Raw genomic sequence first — 23,033 nt, 5'->3', positions numbered from 1 at the left:
AAAATATCCTTAAAAGGCAACAACATCTTAGGATCTCCTGATATTCATAGAGATGACACGTATTTGTGTCTCATGAGGAATCACCTCATCCCTCTGTGCCTGTGACCCCAACCCTCCTATTATTCTTTTCATTTTTTGAAGCCCTTGTCTGCCTCTGCGGTGACTTCTGCTAAGAGAGTCCTCGACAAGTTAGAAATAAATGAAAACTTGCAATGGCGTCAGGTGCTCTGCTCCTGTTCCTTTGAATTTATGGTGGTTCTTTACACCACAGGTCTAGACATGGGTTGTAGACACAAAGGCTGACAACCTGAGGCGAGGCCCTTGGCTATAAAGTGACAGCAGCTCCTGAATTGTGCCAGCTTGAGTCCGCAACACACTGGGTGACCCCTGTGCCTCACGCGTACCCAGAACCACTAATGGGAGATGTTAAATATATCCTGTATAGCCTCAGGAACGGGCAGCGTCCTTCCTTCATCCAGCCTGATTGTCAGGGAACCACGGGCATCTCCCCCCAGAGGACAGGAGACACTGCTGCACTGAGCCCAGGCCTGTGCTGTCTCCCCTTGACCCTGCCCCCAGGCTCCTCTTTGTCTTCCTCAGCTTCCTCTTTGTCATCTTTGTTTTCCCCTTCTTCTTCCCCTTCTTCTTCCTTCTCCCTCTTCCTTCTTCCTCTTCTTTCTCCTCTTCCTCTTCACCTTTGTCATCTTTATCTTTTTTCTTCCTCCTCTTCTTCTTCCTCCTCTTCCTTCTTATTTCTTCTTTTCCTCCTCCTCTTCATCCTTGTCATCACCATTTTCTTTCTTCCTCCTCTTCTTCCTCCTCCTCTTCCTCCTCATCATCTTCATTTCCTTTTTCTAAGAATGAGAGAATCACAGAATATTTTGGGTTGGAAGCGACCTTAAAGGTCATCCAGTTCCAGCCCCCTGCCATGTGGGACACCTTCCACTATCCCAGGATGCTCCGGCCCCATCCAACCTGGCCTTGGACACTTCCCAGGGATGGGGCAACCACAGCTTCTCTGGGCAACCTGTGCCAGCGCCTCACCACCCTCACAGGGAAGAGATTTTTCCTAATATCCCATCTAAACCTGCCTTCTGCAGTTTGAAGCCATTACCCCTTCTCCTGTCACTCCAGCCCTTTGTCCAAAATCCGTCTCCAGCTCTCTTGGAGACCCTTTAAGCAGGGTCTAAGGACCCTTTAAGGAAGGGGCTCCAAGTTCTCTGCGGAGCTTTCTCTTCTCCAGGCTGAACAACCCCAGGTCTCCCAATCTGTCTCCACAGCAGATGTGCTCCACCCCTTCTTGCTCCATTTCCTTATCTTTTTCCTTTTCCCCCCGACCCTCACACTCCCCTCACCCTTGACCCCGCCCACTCCCTTTAGGTCCCGCCCCCTCGCCGGCCCCGCCCACGCAGCCCCGAGACCACGCCCCCCGCCGCCTGTGCCCTTCCCATTGGCTCCTGCTGGCGCCACGTGACGCGGCGGCGGCGCGCGTGGGGGCGGGGCCGGGTGCGCGGGCGCGTTCGGGGCGGCGGCGGCGGCTGCATGTGCGGGCGGGGGGCGGCGAGCGGAGCCGGGCGGGCGGCGAGCGGAGCCGGGCGCGGGGCGAGCGCAGCCCAGAGGAGCCGAGCGGAGCCGGCGGGCAGGTTAGTGCGCGGGCGCGGAGGCGGGCGGGCAAGGGGAAGCGGCGGCGGCGGCGGCGGCGGCGGCGGCTGCTGCTGCTGCTGCACGTGTGTCCGCCCGCGCAACAATGCGGGCGGGAGGGGTCCGTGCGCCGCCGGCTGCGGGGCTACCGCGGCATGTGGAGGAGGCTGCGCCGTGCGATGTCCCCCCGGAGCGGGGTGATGGCTCCGCTGCAGCCATCCTGGGGCTGGGGGGGGGGGGGAGCACCAGCGTGCGTGCCCCCCCGACCCCCAGCGGAGCTACAGCACCGTCAGATTGAACCCAAAATTAAGGGAGGGGAGCTGCAGCCCCGGTGCGGGGGGTTCACGCACGCTGCTTCCTCCCCGCCACAGCCCCGCTGGGAGCCCACGCGCGATGCCGCAGTCCCCCACCCCATGGTGCGGACGCGGAGCATCCCGGCAGACCCCATCCCGCCGCGCTCCGTGGGTGGGATGTAGCGTGGGCACTGTCAGGGCTCTACGGGGCCTCTCCACCCCCGTCCGGGGCCGGACGCAGCGATCGGTGTCACAAGGGGCCCAAGGGGGGAAGCGCCGTGCTCCAGGCTGTCCGGTCTCGCCATCCCCGTGGACGTTTCCCTCTTCGTGAGGAAACGGCGTCAAACGAATCGGGCTGCCCTGCATCGGTAGCTGCGGCAGGGATGGCCGCTCCTGGGTCGTGTTTGGAATAGGCTGCCCAGGGAAGTGGTGGAATCACCATCCCTGAAAGTGTTCAGGAAACGCGTGGATATGGCCCTTGGTGACATGGTTTAGTGGTGAACATGGTGGTGGAGGTGCACTGATGGTTGCACTTGGTGATCTTGGAGGTCTTTTCCAACCCGAATGATTCAGTGATTCTGTATTTGAGCATGTCTCGTTAGACTAACAAGCCTTGCCTGGCCTGGCCGTGGCGTGGGGGCTTGGGAATGCCGGTAGTTCCCATTCCCTGGGCAGGCAGGTCACAGAGCAGGAGGACACCCCATGCCATGCCTTTCTCTGCTGTAGGTAAGGTGGATTTTTGCATGCAACTGGAATTACTAATCCAAGCAATTAGCTGGAATCTGTCAGGTTTGTGCTGCTGCCAGTTTCTCCAGTTCATTTGGTTACAGCTTCATCTTTCTGCTCAAAGGAGCTGAAATGTAAACGGGGCAACCGAGTGTCTGGGGCTGCTGGGTTGGGTTTATGTGCATCCTTATGGCCAAAGGAGGATCAGCAAGAAAACTGAGCCTTAATGAAGTGGTGTATTTATTGGCAGCAGTGGAAAAAGCGTGATGTGGATAAATGGGGCTGGTGGCTTTTCCATATACAAAATGTCATGAATCTCCCTACCAGGTTGTGAGCTGGATTTAAATTCCACTGTTATAATGATCACTGATTTTTTTATCACATCGTTGCTAATAGCTAGTGTATGTTGAGAATGCTGCAGGTGGATTTAAAGCTGTGGGTTTGTGGACCCACCAATATTCTGCACCAATATTTATAATACATGCAGGTATACATTTATAATACATTAACAGGTGCTGGCTGGCAGGGGCTGATGTAGCACAGTCTCTGACACAGCCACTTTTTGGGGATGTCAGATGCCACCAAATTTGACAGTTGGGCAAGTGAAGAGACTTCTAACCTTTGGTAAGTGCTCCAACCTGAAATTTGTTCCTCTTGAGAATATTAAAACATTAACTTTGGTTAACTTGTGTCAGTGTCTGCCATGAGCCATCGCCCTGTTGGCGCTGCCTAGAGAGAGGGCTGCTTGCAGAAGCAAAAAGCTTTTGTTACAGCTATTTTATTTTCATATGTGCCTTGATAGCTCAAAAATCACTCGTCGGCTTCCAGTCAAGGCAATCCTGGATGAGAAGCATCCACTGGGATTGGCCTGTTAAGTGCATTTCTTTGATTTGACAGCAGAAGTGCCCAGAGAAAGATCAAAAACCCCAAGATTTAGGCATGTTTCCAGCTCCATCATCCCCTGCAAGTCATGGAAATCAGTGGCTTGAAATCCATCAGCACTTGATGTTAAAATAGCAAACAGTAAACATCGTCTCCTATCAATAACTTTAATTATGGTTTGGGTTTTGTCTTAAATAGACACACGTTGTCATAGGGAATCAAAGTTTAGCATCCAGACATGCTCAGCGGGGTGGTAGCGTCTTTAGACAGGGTGTAACATGCTTTTATAGCGTAAATTAAAATAAAAAAGGGGTTTAGCAGCGTAGCATGCTGTTGTGTAAGAAAACTGCCAACTTTTGGGCTGAGACCGCATGGTTTCTGGGCATCGTGTGCTGCGGCGTGTTGGCGGGTGGTGTTCCCGGGCAGCTTTGGACGGGGAGAGCAAGTTTTACCGCTCTGCAGCTGAACCCTGATGGGGTTTTTCAACCATAAAATGAAGTGCAGAGGAGGCTTTGTGTGTGCCATGGATAGCCAAACCGAAAGCAAAAATAAACACCCGCGAAAGCTGGATTTTTTTGGTCATCGACAGAAAAGGAAACTGCCGGTCTAGGGGCGGGTGTGAAGTCCCGTGTTCATTACGTTCCTAATCTGGAAAATACAGACTGTGGCACACGGCAGCAGCGTGTGTGGCTAATTTTACTTCTTGTCCTTTTCCCTTCTGATTTAACCCAAAATTAAGTAAGGGAAGCAGCACCCATTGGCCTATTAAATGTTCATTTTTGCCAAGTTACGCCACTTTGCGAACACGGGACACGACCGGATTCCTGTGGCGAGGAGCCCTTAAAATTTCAACAGCTCTACCTATAAATATAGTCACCGTGAAAGGCAATCCGGCTTTAAAAGAAAAAAAAAGCAACCATGCTCTTTTTTTAGTCCCACTGTATCTGCCTGACTTCAGTGCCATGCGATGCATCTCCAGCCGGGTGGTGAAGCCGAGGCGATGTGGAACATTCAGTCTCCTAATTCCTCTTGCTAATATATATGAGGAATGGGTGCAAGCAGAGAAAAAAATTCGGTTTAGTTGCCCTGAAGATTTTTGGGGATGGGACAGTGGGGCTGGGTCTCTGCAGCCGCATCATGGCCTTTTGCAGAGGGTGATTGCTTGGTCCTGGTGAGTTCCCAGGAGCTGCTGCACTCTGGGGCAGTGCAGATGGAGCCTGAGGCATCCCTTGGACACAAAGCAATGTCCCAAATGAAAATTAAAGGGAAAAAAAAGGAAAGAAAGAAAGAAGCTGGCTGCCACCTCACCCCAGAGGTGTCTGGGCTCACCCACTGCTCTCTGATGCAATCACAGCAGCCCAGGGAGCTCAGGGGCTGTTCTTGGACGTGCCCAGGGTTGCCCAGGGACAGACTGGCCTCGGGATTGGGTACAGAATATTCTGGGCATTCCTCCAGGCCAGTGGGACCCCCCACCAGCCCCAGGTGATGGCCGCTGGCACATCCTGATGGAGAAGACAGCGCTGCCTGCAGGGCTGGGATTTAGGTGGAGAAGCTCCAAGGGAGGGTGGTTTTGCAGCTTAGTGATGCTTTTCAGCGTGCCCTGCACTCGCATGGCAAAAATCCACCTTTGTAGCCAGAGCAGCTGGGTCACCTTGCCGCACCAAAACCTGCTGGGTATGGTTGGGATGGGGCACGGGCTGGGAAGTGTGTGGGAGTGGGGCGGGAGAGCTCTGCGCGGGGAATTGCTGCGTGTGCACTTGGGCGAAGTGCTGAGCCTGGGCTGCGCGGGAGCTGCAGACAGAGCCCACACGTGACCGTCTGAATTTCAGATGATTGCTGGACCACTTTGCCAACAGCCTCTCGCAGCTCATCAGCTGCAATATCACTTCTTTTCCCCCCATCCCGTTTTTTTTTTATTTTCTTTCCCCTTCCCCACCCTGCCTTATTTCCAAGCTGAAGCAGGAGGGATGAATATGGACACCGAGGGTGGCTGCAGCTGCACAGGGTTTGTATCCAAATGGTTTCCTGGAAGGCAAGTTTTTTTGTTGTTTTTCAATCTTAAAAATATTTTTACAGCGAGTGTCTCGTATCGGGGCTGTTTGGATGTCAGGTTTAGTTTCCCATGACATGGAGTGATTAGAGGAGGGAGGGGAAGGAGGGGCTGGGTTCTGCTTTACATGCAGATCTCTCTGCAGCAGTATCATCGCCTATTGATGGTAAATGTGTTCCCTCTCATCTCTGCGATAGTTCTCGGAGATTTCCTCTTTTACGTCACTGCAGTTAATAAGATGTTTAACTTGGGAGCTGGGGGCGATGTGCTGTGTTATCGTGTTGCAAGGAGCAGGGGGGGATGACGAGTTCCTGCACAGACTTGTGCTGGGAAGATCGTATCAATGCTGGGGAGAACAGCTGGGTTTGGAGTCAAACCACTGCCTTTCACCCTTAATGAACCTGACCTAGCTGCATCTCATTTTCTTTATCGTGACAATAATTATTTTCCTTCTAATACTGAGAGAGGCAACTCAGTCCTCTCTATCTGCTGCATTGCTGGAGTCAAGTGTGCACCTTGATTTTATTAAGCAAATTGTGTCTGCCTGGCTGGACTTTGGCTTTTTTTCCCCTTTTTTGGGGACCCCTGAAGCATTTAATGAGAGCACCTGATGGCTTTTTGTGGTGACTCTGCAACTGCAGAGCCTGAGCCCTCTCCAGGAAAGTCCTTGACTGTGTGTTTTGTGTGTCACTGGTTGATTATTGAGTTAAGAAAGTGTTGCTGTTGTACATGCCTTGACCAGGAATAGCCTCCCTCCTGCCACTGTTTGCAAGGCCAGCTCGTTGAGAGCAGGCGAGTTGGTCAATAAATGCTCCGAGCAGCACCCTAGGGAGTTCTGAACCAAAATGGGAACACTTGTGTCCTTCAGCTCCTCCTTCCTTGCCAAGTTGTTTTCTTCCCCCAGCTCCTTCTCCAACTTGCCACTCAAACACTGTTCATTCTGCAGTGTTTTTCCACAAATGTTTTTCAGGCATGACAGCAGGGAGAAGAAAGCCACGAGTGCTGCAGGGGGCTGATGCCTATCAGGCCAACCCTTGCCTGTGGCTTTGGGGGCCCCTTCGCTTTGGTGGCTGCAGGTGGGTTTGCATTTGGCAGCTCTTGGGCTTGGAGCTCCTCTGTCTGCCACCAGACCCCTCCCAGCCACCTGCACCTATTCCAGGTCTCCCAGCTCATCCCCAGGGCTTGAGTCAGGTGGGGTGGCCAGGGCGTCCCTATGTAGGTGTGGAGGGGGAAGGGCTCCATAACCCTCTCAGGGAAATGGGGACATGGAGGGTTTGCAGGAGAAACAGCCACAGCTCTGTGGTAGCATTTTCCAGCCTTCCATCAGGACCTGTCACTTGCTGTCCTGACGACATTTAGCTGATGACTTGCTGTCACTGATTTTGCTCAATAACTCTTCTTTTAAAGACCAAAATGCTCCTTAAAAAACAACGTGCCACCAGCACATTGGGATGTTGATTTGGTTTTTGGGAGGCTGACAGCTTCCCAGTTGTGCTTTTGCTCTGGGGAGGAAGCAACATGGTTGGGTACAATTTTCAGCCCTCATGGGAACAGGGTCTTAAAAAATAACCCTACCACATCTCAGCTCACGCCCTCACTGCTGGATGTGGGAGTTAATTTTTCTCACTCCTGCCATGTACAGCAGCCCCTCTCTGTGCTTTTGCTGCGAGCTGGGACAAGGAGAATTTTGGGTGCAACTCCAGGCAGTGCTGGCTCGGCACATGTCCCCAAGCATCCCAGCTGGGCAGCTGCCCGGGGCCCCCTTCATGCAAACGGGGTCAGCAGCTGGGAAATAGCAGAGCAAAGTGCCTCCCTGGTAATTCCCAGCTGCCGTTAAAGCGGCTTTAAAATAAATTCCCTCAAAGAGCAATTCCAAGTATTTGAGGGTTTGAACTTTTCCGGAGAAGGGTTTGGGAGCTGCCGGCTACTGCGCTGCACCCTGGCACGCCAAGGAAAGGCTCCAGGGCAATTGCTCTGATTATCCCAACATCTAAAAAACACTTTTTTATTGTCTGTATGATGTTTATTTATTAGCTGCATGTGCAACACAACAGTTGGAGGTGGGGCGCTGCTGGAAGCAAAGTTGTGTTAAACTGGGAGGATGGATAGCTGGGCAATGTCCTGGGCTGGAGGCAATGCCCAGGCTCAGTGACCCTCACCATGCCGTCCTACCTGGCCACCAATGCTTATCCAGAGGTGCAGCCCAGCCGGGTGCCTCTCGCCGCACATTCCACGGCCGGCTCTGCTTGGTAACGTGGGCACAACAGGAAACAAACTTTGCAGCAAACTTTACTCTCCCAGAGCCCCTGAAGCTTGCTTAAAAAAAAAAAAAAAAACTTTGGAGCAATGTGGTCTTTCTTTTTCTCATGCTCATGAAAATTCTCATACCAAACCAGTAACCTCCACTGCCCCCACTTCATTATTTTTTAAGGTGGCGTTAGGGGGCATTTAAGGGAAGGCTTGTCCCAGCCTCTGTGTCCCCTCCTCTCCTTCATCCCGTCATGGCAAATTACAGCTTCATCCGTGCTTGTGTGACAGGCACTAAAAGGGGGAGGTTTGGTCAATAAACAGCAAAGTTGGTCTCATCCCTGAAAGGCTCTGGACGTCCCTGAGTTGGTGCTCCCCAGGGTGATGCGTTGCTGCATTCCGGCTGGTGCAACTTTTTGGTCACGGGAATGTCCCCATGAGGCTGAGTACCCTGAGCTGGGGACAGCCAAACTTCTCCCTGCAGAGACAGTGCTGGGCTCTTGCCCAAGTCCCCTCTCCAGGGCCCTGGCACAAGTGCAAATGCAGCCAGGCAGAAGGCTGGTGATTAAACCCATGATCCAGGTCACTCTTGCCCCTTTCAGTGCCCCAAACAATAAGGATGCTGATAGCAAGACTACATCCAGTTGGGGATATTGCACCTCTCTGAACAGTTCAGTGGGTTTGGGGATGAACTGAGCAATGTGGGCTAAAACCACCCTAAAAAAACTGTTGCAGCAGGTGGTTCTTCCCCACACACCCTTCATTGCCGTGGCTAAGCTGCTCCCAGCTCAAACTGATTTTGTTCATGCACTGACCTTTACTCTGGCAGCTTCTTACTGAACTTTCTATCATATATGTAATTTTTAAATCATTTTTTTTCTGTGTAGACATGACAGAGCTGTCTCCTGAGATGGCAAAAACACATCTTTCCTCTTAAAAGATGGGTAGGGAAACCTGCACATGGCACAGGGAGTTGTGCTGTGGATGGGACAACACTGGGTGCAGTCCCAGCCCAAAGTTGCATCCACTGGACCACACACTTAGCTCGTTTTTTTTTTCCCTCCCAAACTAATCCCTCCAGCCCCTTAGGCTTTTTTGTTTTTGTTGTTGTTGTTGTTGCTCCTCTCTGAATTCCTTCTAATTTGCAGGCTTGCTGCCAGCATCCAATGCGCTATAAAAAGGGGACTTGTTCTTCAAGCTTCCCTCTGGTACAATGTGTTTGCACAAATAGCAACACGCTTGACAAGTAGGTCTGATTCCCCCTGCTATTACCGAAATGCTCATAGGGTGCTCGGGGAGTAGAGCTGCTGTCTCAAGACAAGCCAAGCTGAATTTCACACAGGGCCCTGAGCCCAATTCCCAGCCGGTGTTTAAGCTCCTGTCAGCTGGAAAAACGGAGCTGTGCGTTTTTATTTTCCTCCCTGTGCATCTTCCCTCTCCCTCCGAGAGCAAGTGGATGTGTTTGCATCCCGCCATATCCCACCAGCACAGGTGAGATGTGGGCTGTGGCTGCAGACCCATGTCCTGCTGCAGGCAGCCCCAGGGCCACCACCAGTTTTTGGCTGGTCCCCCCCCTCCCCACCATTACAAGCAGCCGTGACACAAACCCCCTGCCAGCTTCCTTCTCAAAACTAATGAGCTGTTTGACCCTGGCAAGTCCTCTGGGAAAGCTGTTGCCAGAGCCTTGCTGCTCGCACAGATACAAACTGCTCTCGTTTCCAGCTTAAATTTATTTGTAGATGACTCGTACCCATTTGGCCTTGTTCTTCTTGTACCCGCACTGGCTTTTAGCTTGGATGGCTCCTTTCCCTGCTCTGTATTTATCATCTGGCAGGCTCTACCAAGTGCTGTAGGTCTGCCAACCTAAATGACTCCAGAGCTCCTGGTGAAGCATGGCTGGAGGGGGTGTAAGGGCATCTAGGCTTCCTCATTCCTGCAGTGGAGACAGCCCCAGCGACTTGATTTGCAGCTCACCCATTGAAAAGGAAAATCCACCATGCTGCCTCTCGACATCCTCGCTGGGTATGGTCCCAGCCTGCAGAAGGACAACCCCAACCATCCTCACCACTGACAAAGGCTCTCTGATTTGAAACCATTCTCTAATTTCGTTAGCACGCTTGTCTTTTGCAATGCAAAAGCCATTTTGGCAGAAGATGAGCATGTTTTTTTCCTGGTGCAGCCTTCAGTAGCACCCTTCTCTCTCCTTTCTGGTAGTGCCAGAGTTCGTGTTCCCGGCCATGCTAATCTCAGCCCTGGTGTTGTGGAGCAGACATTTCCCATGCACAGCTGTGCCAGGCACTTTGCTCAAAGGCTGAAGTGGATTTACAATGTGGAAGTTCATCAGTGCAAAACACACACGTGGCTCCTTACCAGTGGTCCACTTTTGGAAGTGTTGGACCATCCAGGATGGTATGGAAAGAGCTGCGAGGTGTTTCCTTTCCCCCCAGGATGGTAATTTCTCACCTTGGAGCTCATTTTCCCCATACTTTCTGCTGCCATATCTTTGCTGTGGGTTTTCTTTGCATGTTGATGCCTTTCATGTGCTTCCTTTGGGAGCTCTGTGCTTATTCCTGGTGATGCTGAGATGCTGGCTTATCCATCCTGATTTAGACCCCTGCCTTTTCCTTGGCAGGCAGAACTTGGCTGGTACCTTTGATGGAGGAAAGGATGCTCCAGGTGCCATCACTCACCAGCTCCTTATTTCCTCCAAGTTTCCCTTTAGTTAAGAACCTTTTTTTCTTTTTTTATTTTGCCTAATCTAAGCTGCACCAGCATGTGTCCATTTGAGGCAGGATTTTATATTCCCCTGCAGTGTCCTTCCATCATTCCGTGCCCTCATTAAACCACGCGTAAATTGGCATCATCAAGGAGGAGCTGGGCTCTGCGGTTATTAGCAGGATTATTCTCATCTCCTGGTTTCCAGTGAAGCTGCTGAGCTGGTGTAACAGAATTCCCACTAATGCTCATCTCCACTGTCAGGGAGAGCGATGCTGATGGGGCACTGAGCATCAGCAGCAGATACCAGGAGGAAACCAGCAGACCCCATCGCATCTTTCCGCATCAAGTGATTTTTGACTCCCAGCTCCTCTCCTCCAGGCCATGGTTGTTTAGCACATCACACTGGGCATTAACTTCCCCTCCTGAAACTCTTCTGAGCATCCCGTGGGCTCCTTCACAGCTGCAGCTCCAGTGCCGGAGTGCATCCTGCACTCATTGCTGGGTTTGCTTTGTGCATCGCGTTTTCTCACTGCCTAAATCAGCATCCACAGCCTCCAGCACTCAGAGTGGGTACAGCTGGGCATTTTCTGGCTTCAGTTGATCTTCCTTGTTCCTCTCTCCCCGTTTATTTGATTTCTCACTGTATTTAAAGACAGGAGAGGCCAGTGTGTGTTTTACAACCTTCTCCTGTTACTAATTTCTTAGAAACGAAGGGGAAGGAACCACAAGCAATAAAGAGCCTGAGGTTTGAGGACTGGCTGTTTACTTGTCAAAGCTAGAAATGCAGTGACTGAAGAGGACAAGAGAAAATCCTTGGTGCAGATGTACCTCATTTAAGTTTAGACTTGTGTAGATCAAATTTGGGGGCTGTGGACTTTTACATGGAGCTGTTACTACTGCCATTACTGCAAATACCATCTTAGTTTTGCCTTCTGCACCTCATTTTTGAACCCCCGGCCTGACTTCCCTGCACCATGCCCCTCTGATGCTGGGGGAACAGTGGTGCCCATCTCAGTGGCATTGTGTCACCGCATGCAGTGGGATTGCACATGGCTGATGACGCGTGGGTGGCAATAAACCAGTCCTAAGTGTGCAAACGCTGGCAAGGAGGCTGGGACTGGCCATCAGCTGCTGGGAAGAGGGGATGAGGAGCAGCAGGGTGGCTCAGATGCCGAAGCCAAAGATGCTCAGAAGCCCAAAAGGGACAAAAATAGGTGTCTGGGTCATTCAAGAGGGTTTGAGGACCACTTAAGATCTTTTCCCTCGGAAGCAGCAATTACCAGATGAAAGGGAATGTCTTCAAGCAGGCGTTTTGGAGCGTCTGGTTTGTATTTGGCACGTTCACTGGGGGAAGGCGGGAAAGGCTGGAAAGCTGCTGGTTGGGTTGGTGGCTGGGCAAGTCAGAGGGTGTCCTTCAGGGCATGAGTCTGGTTACTAACGAAATGCATTTTGACACCAGGACATCTCTCCTCCCTTTTGGACTGCATTGTCAATAACTCTCCAAAGCATTAACGCTGGGCATGAGCTGGATTTCTGCTCGTGGGAGGGCAAGGGGTGTCCCCACGTGAAGTGGCGAGTGGGGGGATGCACACGTGGTTTTCTTTTTAGGTTTCGCCCTTCCTTGCTACAGAGGAGGCATTGGCGTGTAATTACCACCAGCTTTAATCCAGCCGGACCAACTGCCTTTCTGGCAAACCCAAATACAATAGGAGCCAAAGGTTATTGCATGCCCTAAATAAAACCATTACAGCCCTGGGGCCTCACCCAAGCCCAGACCGCAAAGCATCCAGGACCGGCTCCATTCAGTTTTTCTGAGCCTGGAAGATTTGGTTTGATGGCAATGACCCATAACTTCTTTTTTTCTTTTTTTTTTTTTTCTTACTTTCCCCCTGCAAAGCCACCTGCACACTTGCAGCCACCGTGGCACCTGCAGCACATCTGGCCAACGTTAGCAAGCCTGCCACGTCATTCTGTCTTCTCTTGCTAAAATCACTAGTGGCTTTAATTGAAAGCAGAGGTGGGTAAAGGCACATCACACAGACACACCATGGCATTCACGGCTCAGCTCAGCACGTGGCTGTGACCAGTATCCTTTCACACTGCTGCCAGATACAGCCCAATGTCCTGCCCATCCATGGGATGGACTGAAATTTCAGGCACCACACAAGGACCCTGAGGTAGCCACCCAGGAGCCAATGCATCCCACTGTGCCTTTCTCCCAGTTACTGTTCCAAAGTGGGATTTACTCTGAAACCTGAAGGATTTAACTCTCTATCCCTGAGCAGATACAGTCCAAAGTGATGCAAATGCATGACCTCACCCAGATCTCGAGAGGTAAATATTGCATCATGATGACCATGCCCCATATCCTTTGCCCCAGTCTGAGACACTCTGAGTCCATCCTGATGCAGGGACAAGCCAGGCCAGGGAGGAGGTATATGGTGGGAGAGGCTTTCTCCTCACCTCTCAGTTTAATTATCAATGTGTCATGTTTGCAGCATGATGGACACTGGTCCTGCCTCCACACAAGGCTTCTCTGCCTCCTGGCATCCCCACAGAGCTGCCAGCAGGGAGAAACTGCATTTCACAACCTGTCTTTCCAGGCTCCCATAAGGTTACTGGAGGGAGAGGAGTGTGCTGGAGAAAATATCCCAACTGCTGTTAAAAGGCACAGCTTTCCCTGCCCCTTTCTGGGATAGCCATCCCTTCACCGAACCAGACACTCCCTCCCCAAATCACCCTGGGGTGTCTTTGCCCTCGTGGCCTCCCCTTCACGTGCAAATAATTGAAATTGTGATAAGCAGGCTCTTTTATGAAGAAATTCTGCTTTTCCCAGTGCTCCTGGGACAGAATTCAGTCACTTTATATCTGGGCCATAAATCTCCGGGCTCTCCAGGGCACACCCACCACACAAGGCAGTAATGGGCCTGCCAGATGCTGTTCTGTCTGGGTGAAGAGCTCGCCAGCCAGTGCAGCATCTGTTAATCATTTGCTAGGAGAGCCCAGGCAGTGAGGGAGTCTCAAGCTGAATCCCTTTTGGCCAATCCTTTCAAATCACTAGGCTACCTGGAGCTGAAACAACCTGTGAGCTGCAGCAGCCTGTGATCCTGGGCTGAGAGATGCATCCCATATGTCTCAGGAGGAAGGTGAGAAATCTTTCTCCTTGGTCCTTCTTCTTCTAAGAGGTGAAAAATCCTCCCCAGGCCAAGGCTAAGGCAGCCCTTTTCCTTGATCCCACTCATCTGCTTTTGCTTCAAGATGCTGTGAGCATTAGATGATGAGATGTGGTCCTGGGCAGTGAAAAGCACTGGGGAAGCTTGAACTGGTTTGGTGTTGAGTCATCTCCTCCTGGGTGATGGCACATGGACAAGGCTGAAAGCAGGGATGGCTTTCTCTGATGTTTCTTCTCTGTTGAGTCTTCTTTAAATATTCCACACTCCCAGTCCATGCATTTTGCCTCCAGCAGGTAGAACACCTCCAGGTTCTCCGCAGAAGATCTTGTTGCATCTGGGGGCGATGGTTGGGCTGTTGCACTCACTCTCATTTCTCTCCCAGGCTAATTACAAGCCTCTGGGACTCTCTCAGGTGGCTTTGCAAGTGCTTTGCTTTTCTAGTGCCAGTGCTGGGGAGCCCTGGCCACAACCATCAAGTCTTTCCCCAACTATTAGAAAGCAGTTACGCTCCTCGTGTGTCTTTTCATTGCCGGAAGCTGGTAAGTGGATGGATCCTACACAAATAAACTTCTCAAGGGCAGGGAGTCAAAATATCCCTGGGCTTGTTTGGTGGGAAAAGGTTAACCAGCATGAAGTCTATGAATTGCCGCTGACCCAACTTTGTTGACAAAATATAGTGTTATTAATTGGACTTGCAGGCAAACTGCCTGGGGATGTTTAGAAGGAACTTGTCCATTGCGAGGGCCAAGATCTCCCTGGGAGAAGATCGGTCTGGGCTCTTTGGAGATGCACCTAGGCCTTGGCCATGGCTCTGGTTTGGGGTTTTGTTGTTGAGGATAAGATATGTTAGGGTCTCAGTGTCCCATACTGGCCATGGGGCCACACAGATTCACCAACAGCAGAGCGGTAGCAGAGAAGGACAGGAGGAGCCTGTCAAGAAGCCTGGGACCAGGTGACTGAAACAGTCTCGATCTACTGGAAGGTGTCCCTGCTCGTTGCAGGATTAAATATTGTCAGACTAGACAACATTTAAAGTTCCTTTCCAAACCAAACCATTCTGTGATTCTTTTGATGACTCTAATGAGACTCCTGGTTCCCTAAATTCAGGTTTCTGCTCTCAAGCTGAAACCTACACAAGGCATCATTACCTGGACAGGAGCAGCAACTTCATGATGAAGGTGAAGTTCCGGACTGTGACCTGTGCTGTTCCCAGTGTGCTCCTAAATCCCAGCAGCTGTTCACTGCTGTGTTGACACTGATGACACTCACTGTCACCCTACCCCCAGCTCGGTGGCTTATTTTGGCTGTGGCAGGGCAGTGGTCGGTGCATGTCCCTGGGTGCCATCACAGCCTTTCAGCCGCCGTCGTGGCAGCTCCAGAGCTGGCTGCTCCTGTTGTGGCTGGCAAGTTCCTTCACAGCATCTCACGGCCATGCATGACGAACAGTTTGCTTCCCTCGGCCTGGGAGCGAGCAGAACACTCGCGCTGGCGCAGGCCCAAGACAGAAGCTTTGGGAATCCTCCTCGACAGCGTGACAGCAAATGCTCCTCTCGAGCAGGGCCGGTGCTGGGAGGCTCCCAGCAGCAAAGCCTGTCCTGGTGCAGGAAGAGCTCGCCTTGGGCTGTGAGCTTTCCTGCACCTGCATGACTGAACGTGCCAGAAGGCACCTTCCAAGCGTGCCAGAGTGGTGGAAATCCAGCTGCCAGCAGATAAACGTGCCAGTGCCTGTCCTGCCATGCTTTGAGGAGGGGAATGGCACCTAGTGGAGGTGGGCAAAGGGGCTATGCCCTTTCCTCAGTTTCCCTATAAAGCTGACAGTCGCCTCCTAGGTGAGGTCGGCCACATTCAGGTGGAGCATTATACAGGTTAACTGTGCTCCTCAAGGGCTGCCTGTAGCCCACAGGAGAAGCTCCCTCTCCTGGGATGCTCAGCCTTGCCTAATTCAAGTTGGGCCATGCGAACATGACCTGGAAGAGCCAACAGGAGCATGATCCATTTGCCTGTTCCTCTTGCGCAGCCTCTGGACATGGTCTTGCCCAGGCTGAAGTGGCCCCAGGGGTGAAATGGTCCATCCAGGCTGGAGTTCGGAGCAGCTTGACCGTTCCCTGAGAGCAGCCATGGCAAGCAGCCCGTGTTTCACAAGTGGGGTTTTCCCATCAGGCTCTCCAGCTGCTATAAATAACAGGAAACGTTTTGTCGTTTTCTGCTCTGGAGAAGGTCAGGAGCTGGATTCTGTGGTCTTTGGAGCTTTAATAAGGTTGGAGATTTATGCAGTGTACCCAGAACTCCCCCGAGACAGCCTGCCTGAGGCTGTTTGGCTCCTCGGATGGAGAAGTCCTGAATGCCAGCCTTTGACAAAGTTACCTTAGCCACCCTTTATGAGCTGTCAGGTCCTACTAAATCCTTAATGTGCTCTTCATCTCCAGGCCAGATGCTAACTCTTGGATTGCTGCTGAACCAGCTCATGAGAGGTTTGAACCATCCTCTGTCAGTGGTAGGAAAAGCTTCCACCAGGGACCCCAGGATGGATGGACATAGGGGCACCAGCCACTGGTGTTGTGAGCTTTCTGGGAGCTCATCTGCATAGAATCATAGAATCTGCCCATGTGAGACCCCACCTGGAGAACTGTGCCCAGGTCTGGGGTCCTCAGTACAAGAAAGACGTGGACCTGTTAGGGCACGTCCAGAGAAGGCCACAAAAATGATCAGAGGGCTGGAGCACCTCTCCTCATTTTTGTGTTTGCAGCAGGATGGAAACCCAGCAAATCAAGTGGGAAGATCCATCCTTGGGGGTTTGCTCAGCCACCCCAACAGTCTTTCTGGGTCCTGGAGAGCCCCAAGCTCAGGTCTGTGCCGCCTGTCACCCCAGCAGCCACGCCGGGAGGAGGCAGAGCCCTGTCTGCCGCCTCTCCCATTTCCCCAGCAGATGCAGGAATGCTTTGATGTCCGCTTCCCCAGCCCCAGTGCCCAGCACCAGGATTAACCACCAGTCAGACGCCTTCATCGACTCCATATAAATCTTCTAAACTCAGACAAGCACCACTCAGAGGGGTCCCAGCATTCCCCTCTTGCAGAATGAGGGTTAAAAATAGTTTTTCCCCTTGCACCTGTCCCTCTGAAGCCAAGGCTGTGTTTTATTTTTAAAGCCCAGGTTTCTTAGTGGTTGGCTCCTCTCCTGGGGCATACAGGCCAGGGACAAATAGAAAAATTGCCCATCTCAGTGGTACAAAGAAGGTGGGCAGTGTGGAACATGCTCACATGGATTGGAAGAAACTCTTCCTCCCCGCAATGTCTTTTTCTTATAGCCAAGACAGGAATGCAGCTGTAGGGATGATCCTTGAGAAAAATACTGAATTTTGCTCCTTTTTGCATGTTTGTGAGAGTGTTTTATCTGTCTCTAAGGGGTTTTTGGGTCAAAGTTAGCATGCCCTGTGCAGATCTCTGAAGCCTGGCTCAGTCCCACTTAAATGGTTTCAGTGAGGCTGAATTATTTTTTGTTAAAGGCCATGTGTTTACATTTCATAAGCTTATTTTAAAACACATGTGTATACAAGAGCAGGCATATTTATAAGGCAGATTGGCCTGCTGTGTCCTTACCTGACTTAAGTGTCAAGGAAGCAGCTTTTTTTAACTTTTTACAGGCACAGTTTAAAATAAAATACTGGTTTGCTGTGCGCCAGTGAATCTGCCCAGGAGAGGAGGTCAGGACAAGGTCTTGTTTTCCAACTGTAAAATGCTATTTTGCTTATTTACAGAGCTTCCTCTCACCAGCCATCATTTTAGGTTAATATGTTAATGACAGCTGTAGGTAAAAAAAACCAACATTTATATTCCCCAGAGTCTTGTCAAGCCAAAATCCCAAAGTAGCCAGGCTTCCCAGTGAAACAGCTTTTGGGAACTTTCCTTCAGTAAAGCTGGATTTGCTGGGTGACCCATTCTACCCAGGTTCTTGGCAAGATTTCTGATTTCAAGTACCACAGGGAAATACTTGAGAAAAGCCTTTGTGGAGGGATCTTGGCATTTTCTGCTTGCCCTGGAGGAAGGATTTTTTTCTTTATTTGTGATTTTAATCCTATGAGCTGGTAACGCACCCGTCCAGCTGCCGGAAGGTGAGGAGCGCTTATGGTGGTGCAGTTCAGTGTTGGAGTGTGAGGAGATGTGTGTGGATAGGGCTCTCCTCACCCTCCCCATCCTTAAAGCAGGATGGGGAGAGTGAGGAGAGCCCCAGGGAACTACCAATTTACACAAAAGCAAAGGGAAGCTTTGACTGTAGGACATAAAATTCATCTTTCACAAGGGATGAGAAGCCCCCATGTGTTTTTATGCCTGTGCTTGGAGAACTTTTCTTGCTTGTGTCAAGCTTCCACATGGGGCTGGTGGGTATGGACATGAAGACCTGGGAGGTAATGAGACGACTGTTGATATTTACACCCAGGAGAGGGCTGGAGCAAACACTGAGTGAGGGATGGTTTTCCATCCAGTGAAGCTGTAAACCAAAGCCCTGACCACTGGTGGTTATTTAAAGACTCCAGCAGTGCTTCCTGCCATGGGAAGGTGCTTGGCCCACGTTCAGCCTGGGCAACTGCTCTCTGCAAAGCCAAATAAACAGCAGCCACTTGAACTTTCCACCTTGTGTGCTCGGCCAGATGCCTCATCCTGGGCCATGACCCAGCACCATGCCCCGGATGGGCTTTGTGGACGAGCCTCCTTGGAAGATACAGAGTGATGGCCACAGTTTGGGGTTGAGGGTGCTTTTCCTGTCTCTGAAGGACCCCAGTGGAAGAGTTTGGTGCTGTTTGGAGCTGAGAGAGGGCATCTGGGAAGGGAGATCTGTGTCTCAGGAATGGGCTGGGATGCCCTCCATGCAAGTCCATGTCTTTCAGTGACCTTGGGCAGGGCAAAGGGAGGAAATTATATCCTTTAACCCTACTAGACACATGCTTTGGATGCTAAATCTCTTCAGAGGAGCACAATTCAAGTAGCCAGGACCAGAAATCTCATCCATCAATCAAGGCATGGTGTTGATGCATGACTGTGGTGACCATCTGATCTGTAGGATGTCCATGAAGGTGCCAGGGCATCAATGGTGAGATGCCCGTAGTGATGCTTCACCCATTGGGGAAGTTGGAGGTGGTCCCTTCCAACCTCAGCCCTCCTGTGACCGTCCATGTGAGATGTCAGACAGTCCCCATAGGTATTTTGTTGCTTTTATTGAGCTGCAGTCAACATGATGCATGTCCTTCCCCACTTCTGACCCTTCCCCAGTGAGCTGAGATGTTTCAGCAACTCACATGAACCCTGCAGTGGATGCTCCTCACATCCAGCTCCTCAGCCTGGGAACTTTTGCAAGACTTGGCAGCAGGACCATTGCAGGAGTATTTCACACAGGACCCAAAAATATTGCTGTTGGTGCAGCATCGGCCGGCCTGGACGCAGGGTCAGGTCCCTCAGAAATCAGACTGTTGACGAACAAGCTTGAGAGCATTCAAATGTTTCGTCTGATTTTCTTGGACTGTGGAGTTTCCTAGGGAGCCAAAAAGCTGGCTGCTCCTCTTGTTGACTCTGCAGGCCAAAAATACAGCCAGGTTCAGTGGAATAAGGAAGCTCCCAGTTCTTGTACTGGTGTAGCAGAGAGGGGAAAAGCTCAGTTTGGAAAAGCTCAAATGTGTCTTTGGAGATAAAAGTCCAAGGTGGTGCTCTCTGCCTGTGCTCAGCATCAGTGATGATTGCTCAGGCAGCCCCAGGACCAAAATCCTTGCTTGACATCCCTCTGAATTTCTAGCAAAGAAGCAAATCCAGGAGCATTTCACTTGATCAAGGTCAAAAAGTGTGTCTGCATAGGCTTTGGGGAGTGCAGAGAGAAGCTGTGCCAGCACTGGGCTGGGATGAGAGCACAGAACACAGGCAGGAGGAGAGCATCACTTTGAACTGCAAATGAACCCTGAAATGACAAAAAACTTGAAGCAAGCCCACGTTTTGGGTCAGGCTGGCCGTGAATCAGCTCTAGAATATGAAAGACGAAACTTTCTGACTTCAGTTCAAGTTATGAACTTATAAACTCTCATTTATCTGGTTCAATGGATGTGAGCCAGAGACATTTTTTGAGGTTAGTGGATGGGACAGCTTCCTGAAAATGAACTCATTGAAAAAGGCGGGATTTGGAGACAAAGTTTGTCTCAAATTCTCATATTGTACAAGGTTGGGTTAATGTGATGGAGATAAGTTCTGTGTATCCCAGAGCTGCTCTTGAGCATCCTCCATCCATTTAGTGCTCTCTGCTAAAATGTGGAGGCATGATAAATCACTTCCAAAAATGAAAGTTGAAAAAAACTAATCAGATTTTAAGCCCATCTGAATGATGACAAATGTGCAAAAAGTTTTTGCACAGGACAGCCATGTAACCTTACTCCATTCCCCCCAAGATACCAAGCACAGACTGGAAGTGAACTGTGGACAAGTGGGGCAACCCATGGTCCAGCTGTGTGATTTCATGGCCCAACTTTGAGATGGGGGTCAGAATAGGAGTGTCTCACATGTAGGTGCATTTTTTGTCAGCGAATCTTAGTACTTTTTTTTTCCAGAACAAGGCTATTTTTCCCCCTCTGCTTCCCTTTAAAATACTGTTTTATTTAAAAATGGCTGTGTATTCCCTAAAACTGTCTTCAGGCATTACAAAAATCAGAATATCTGCCTGAAGCTAGGGATAAAAACACAGCAGAGGCGTCATGCAGGCAGCTGGGCTAAAATTGGCGTCTGCTAAAGTTAGGGGAGATTTCATGGAGCTGTTGGTTGTTTTATTGAAGTGGACAGGTTGAGGACCAGGGTTTTATCAATTCCCTGGCATCAGAGAGATGCACTACTGGTCCTGGATGCTGTGAATCTTCCTCATCCTTGGCGCTGTGGCTGCTGGAAGGGTGGCTGGGATGTGCTCCTGGTGAGGAGCTGGTGATGTTGTCACCAGCTTTGGAGGCAGCGATCCCACAATGCTGCTCCTGCCTGCGGTTGTGCTGGAGAAGTGGGTGAGCTCAGAGTTGATCCTTAGTATTAACTAAAATCTCCTATTCCTACACTGTGCCAGTCTCCTGGGAGCAGATCTGGGGAAGTGTTCCTCTGTGCCTGAGTTGGGTGATGGCTCCATGGGTGCATCCATCCAGATGCAGATCACCACAGCCCTGCCAGCTTGTGAGGCTCAGACAGGAAGGCTGTGGGTCCAGCTACATGGGAGAGGTTGGCTGGCATTTCCAAACCCTGCAGGGAAGTCTCTTCTTGAGGTCCCCAGAGTCTTTCAGGTGCCACTATCTGGCGGAGCTTGAGGGAAGTCCCTCTGCTGCATTTCTAGTAAATGCCAGCCCAGGACGTGCTAATGACAGCAGAAAGGATATGCTCCATCTGTGTGACGAATGACACTTATGGGAGATCTGGAAACAGGATGGGGATGTTTTATCGACCAGCTGATAAAAGAAAATGCCAGTGAAATTCCCGTGTGGGAACACACAGCAAAGTTTCACCCATGGCTCGGCATTGAATTACAGTGCTCCTTTAGCAACCCTTGGCTGCCTGTCTCAATGCTGCCCACAGTGCCTGGCCAGTACAGGTGCCTGTTTGTAGAGAGATGAGCTGGGAACAGATCAAGCTGAAAATAAACTTTTTTATTTATTTTTTAATTCCCCCAAGGCAAGATCAACTCCATGGTGCCTTTGCTGGGTTGGCCATCAATGTCTCGGTGGCCTCATGCTGGTAGAACTGAGCCAAGCCAGTACCTGCTGACTCTGCGCCGGAGCAGATGAGCTGGAGGGGACATCTTCAGTACCCCTTGTCTCTGCTCCCTCTGTTCCACTGTGGTCCAGCCCACGCCAGGCTGGTTTTGCTGTTGGTTGTCACGTGCAGTGCCAAATTTAAATTATTTGTGAAACAGCAAAGTATCCTTGGTGCTGGCTGCTGGAGTACTCTGTACACGTCTATGCCTGTAGGGTTTTTCTGCTAGGACAGTTGAAATAGTGTGGATTTCAGCATGGAGCCAGGTATATTAATAGGAATGCCCTCATTTTGCTTTTTGTTTGTACCGAAGGAGCTTGCAATGGGGGAACTGAGCCTTAAGCAGCACTGAGTGTTGTGCAAGGTCTCCCTAGATCTTCTTCGATGTTGTGTTTTCTGTTTGCTGCAGCCTGGCTCTTTAGGAAGCAGCATGAAAAAGAGATGGAGAAAAACCCTCTCAGGGTACAGCCATAACCAGCAGGATAGGGAATGCCTGTCTGCCTCCCTCCCCAGGCATAAACCCTTTTATCTCCCCTGGGAGCAGAGGGGCAGGGACCATTCTGGATGGACCTCAAAGCCAGTATTTAACCCGGACAACTCGTTACTGGTGTTGCTTTTTCATTCACCTTCTTTGCCTTTTTCCCTGCTGACAGGCAGAGCATGTGCATGTGCATCCCCAGAAAAGAAACATTTACTATCATCAGGCAGCTTCATCATAAATGATGAATTTGTGCTCGCAGCTTCATTTACCCAGGGAAGCTCATTTGCTTGCAGCTTGATTAGAGCCTGCTCCAGCGCAGCAAGGGTGGCTGGGAAATGCCACCCACGCCGGCGTGTCAAAGTGCCTCTGAAACCATCCAGGAGCCGGGGAGCCAAGCAGAGCCGGGAAACCAAGCGGAGCCGGAGCAGCTTGCGTGTCTTCAGGCCATTAAAGCTCACCCCTGGGGCTGGGGAGGATGTGCAGAGCACGGATGAAACGCCGCATCCTGCCTGTCCCATCCCTGCTGGATCCGGCCGTAGGAGCTGAGGAAGTTTTCCTGCTTAGCAGGGTGGGGAGGCTTCACATCTCAGCCTTTATTTAATTTTCAGGTGATAAAAGCGTCGCTTCCCTGCCCGGCGCGTCAGAGCAGCCAGCACCTTCAAACGCTGCCCTTTCTCCAGGGAATTTGCATTTCCCTAAAGGCAGTGCTGGATTTATGCAAAAATCTAGATGAAAGAAAGTCAAAGGCAAAGCATGCTCATGAGTAAGCTTTCCTGGGCACTTCCTGAACAGTCAGGCACTCTCCTTCCAACCTTTTGGCATTCTGGGGAGAAGTGATGCTGACTGCAGGCTCCTCCAGCCCCAAAAATACTGTTTGATGACCATTTCACCTCCGTGTTGTCCCAAGGCTGGTATCAATCTGGAAAGGTGCTTTGAGAGGTTGCAGCATCCTGCTGTTGGATTTGCTTTTTCCTGGGTGCACCATTCCGTGGGATGTGGCATCCCCTCTTGTTGTGGTGTTCAGGTGATGTTTCCACTCTAGACAGGATGGATTTCCTCCTCATCCT

General features: G+C 50.9%; 1 protein-coding gene across 1 annotated transcript in view; it reads left to right on the top strand.

Annotated features, from left to right (window-relative positions):
• Positions 1-1,564: 1,564 nt before the first annotated feature.
• Positions 1,565-23,033, top strand: part of PTP4A3 (protein tyrosine phosphatase 4A3) — a 44,003-nt gene continuing 22,534 nt past the window's right edge. Inside the window, exon 1 of the mRNA XM_032134514.1 lies at positions 1,565-1,643. The gene's annotated coding sequence lies outside the window, so the exon portion shown is untranslated. The remainder of the gene's footprint in view (positions 1,644-23,033) is intronic.

The sequence above is a fragment of the Corvus moneduloides genome, chromosome 1 (assembly GCF_009650955.1).
Source record: "Corvus moneduloides isolate bCorMon1 chromosome 1, bCorMon1.pri, whole genome shotgun sequence".
Taxonomy (NCBI): domain Eukaryota; kingdom Metazoa; phylum Chordata; class Aves; order Passeriformes; family Corvidae; genus Corvus; species Corvus moneduloides.
The sequence above is the reverse complement of the archived record's forward strand: the minus strand, read 5'-3'. Positions and strand labels throughout refer to the sequence as shown.